At 42.4% G+C, this 2,945-nt stretch overlaps 1 non-coding gene across 1 annotated transcript; it reads left to right on the top strand.

Moving 5' to 3' along the window:
- The first annotated feature begins 517 nt into the window (after nucleotides 1-517).
- On the top strand, nucleotides 518-599 carry trnas-aga (transfer RNA serine (anticodon AGA)). Its single transcript has one exon. It is a non-coding gene; the product is annotated as a tRNA-Ser (tRNA).
- Nucleotides 600-2,945: the final 2,346 nt, after the last annotated feature.

The following is a 2,945-nucleotide window of genomic DNA, read 5'->3' as shown; positions in this document are numbered from 1 at the left end:
GTCCGTAAGGTAGAAGCGAGCTGGGTTTTCTGTCTTTACGACGGGAGCTGCATACGGCCTCACAGTCCAGACCTTGTTTTGTCAAAACGTGGGTGTGACAGTCAGTGGATTTAACTTGTCTCATACAATGTAAAAACAACGTGACAATACGAAAGGACTCTCTGGTAGCGATGAACCTACAGAGACTCATCAGCTGAATCTGCAGCTGCTCTCGGATTCACGGAGCTTCATAGTGACTTTCAGCTCCTGGTTTATCTGTTATGGTTCACAGACAGCAGACAGACTCAGTTAGTGGAGCATTTAGCAGCTAAAGAGACCAGAAAGAGACCAGAAACAGAGCTAACAGAGAGAAGATACTGGACTTCATTCATCAGGAGACACAAACACGACTCCACATGAAGCATCGTGTTGCTCTGTGACGGCTGGAGGTGGAACGAAGCAACGTTTTCCCAACTTGTTTTTGCTGCCGTCAAGAGGACATAAAAAATCATTTATTGTAGGTTAAAGAGAAAAGCAAGTTGTTGTGGCCGAGTGGTTAAGGCGATGGACTAGAAATCCATTGGGGTCTCCCCGCGCAGGTTCGAATCCTGCCGACAACGATGTTTTGTATAACCCCCCCCCCCCCCAAGAATCAATAAAGTATTTCTGATTCTGAAAAAAGAGCCTCTTTAAATTCTAACTGTGTAAAAAAAGTATACAGTTAGGATTAGTACAAATATTTCAGCAATGGTAGCACAGGTGAGGCCTACATGTTAGCTCTTTAACTGGTGGTCTATGAGAGTTATCGATACACTTGAGTTAACAGTGACACACAAAGCATTAAAACCTCCATTCTGTGTGTGTGTGTGTGTCTGCAGGCGGTTTGTAGGCCAGACGAGGTAACACAAGCTTCCCTGGTCATGTTTCAGACTCCACCACTGCTGCTGACAGCCAGCTGGAGAGGAACTCCTCACAGTCGACCAAAAGTATCCCGGTGGCTTTTTGTAGCTTGTTCCCTTTGTGCTAAAAAGATTACTCACAACAAGTAATCCACTACTAATGATGTAATGAGTCTTCACTCCCTCCTCAGAAGTAAACGTATTACTTTAATGTTACTTCCTCTTTGTTAGGTACACCTGCACAATGCAATCCAATACGACTGATGCCCCTAATGTTCAGTGTTGTTGACGCTGTCATAGAGGTTATATGTTTAAGCACTGAGGTCAGTTAGTGGTGCTGTTGTACTGGACGCTCTTATATTCAGAGGTGTTTGCTAATATTCCCTCATGTTTGTAAATCGGGAGGACAAGAAATTAGAACATGGAATATATTATAACTGCTGCAGGTGTACCTAATAAAGTGGCCACTGTTCACCGTGTTTAGATATTATTGTTAATACAAGTCCATACAACAGTTGAATAGTGTTTTATTGGTGGACTGAAGTTGTTATTTTTGCCATCACTCGGTCTCGTGTGCTAGATGGTGCAGGTCCATACATTTCTTTTAGCTGTGACAGGTGACAGTATCGCCCGCCTCCTGGACTTAATGCGGTAAAAAGTCAAAGCTAAGATACTTTGCAGACTAAGTGGCCTGGTAACTTTGAACATGAGGTCAGTCTGCTGCAGCAGTTCCTTCAGTGTGTAACCTGACACAAGCCTCTCTATTTCTACCTGAGTTCCTCACTGCTCATCAGTCAAAAAGTGACTGTAGCCAGGAGTTGAGGACTGTCGCCATCAGCCACAACAGATTCTTTTGCCATGAGATTGACATGGGAAAGTTACTAACCAGGTGTTTTTGTGGAGTTTTTTTGCTGCTCTGGAGATTGTGACCTAGAAACAGCTTACATGTACATTTCCCGCTCCCTTACATGATTTAAATTCAAAATAAAGAGAGCTATCATCTCTTCTGCTATGATGTTTATCTCCCTCGGGCGTGTATATACGCGTTCTGACAGCAGGAAAAGCAACCAGCAGATGCTGACAGAACGTTATTATGTCAGTAACAGTGATGTAATTCCTGAAAATCAAATGTATTGTGCTGTATCGGCTCTCTGTAAACTTCACAGAGCGTCCAACATGGATGCAGCAGCATTTCCTGAGAGTCTGATTGTTGTGCATCTGGATGTTATCTTCAGGATGCAGCGCTCTTCCTGCCTCAGAGCTATTTTCTGCTGAGTGTGTGTGTGAATACAGTATCAGACCTTGTGTGTGTGTGTGTGTACAGCAGGAAGCCTGGTGTATTGTCCTTCCAGCAGTCTGAGGCAGGTTCAAACTTTCTAATCTGGATTTAGCTCCCGACGACGCTCACAGTCTGTCTGCCAGCTGGTCACAGTTTTCGTCTTTCAGTTTTTGTACAACGCAACAACAACACTTGGCAACTGAACAGATTTTAACTAATGATTTCCATAAATACAATCTGCTGACCGACAGAACTGCACACAGAGGTTCATGTAACATTTTACTATATCACAGGATAATAATTTGTGTTTCTTTAAAATAATTCAAGTCATATTTTTAAATACAGAGGTGCTGTTTTATATGGCGTGTACTTAATAGCACAGGTGGGATGTGTCTGACCAATCAAAAGCATCACTCCCTGTATTGGTAATTAGTTCATCAGCTTTTCTGCTACACACCTGTGCGTCAGGTGTGCACAGACAGAGCTCTTGAGACTTGGATATGATCATCTCTTCTGTGGACTGAACCAGTTCTGACACTGAAATATCGTCCGGTTTTGGGAGACCTGACTTAAAGTTCAGACTATAGTCTGGCCATCAAGAGGCACCTTCTTAATGTGGTTTCAATGTAAGTGATGGGGACAAAATTCCTTCTTCTGAGAAAAACATTATTATTAAGTTCATATGAAGTTAATATAACACTGCATTACTTTACATTTATTTAACTTTTATCCAAAGTGACTTACTATAAGTGAATGTAACCATCAAGAGACTAGAGACTCCACCAGTT

This window comes from Enoplosus armatus, chromosome 3, assembly GCF_043641665.1.
Source record: "Enoplosus armatus isolate fEnoArm2 chromosome 3, fEnoArm2.hap1, whole genome shotgun sequence".
NCBI classification, from domain to species: Eukaryota; Metazoa; Chordata; class Actinopteri; order Centrarchiformes; family Enoplosidae; genus Enoplosus; species Enoplosus armatus.
This window is presented reverse-complemented; position numbering and strand designations above follow the sequence as displayed.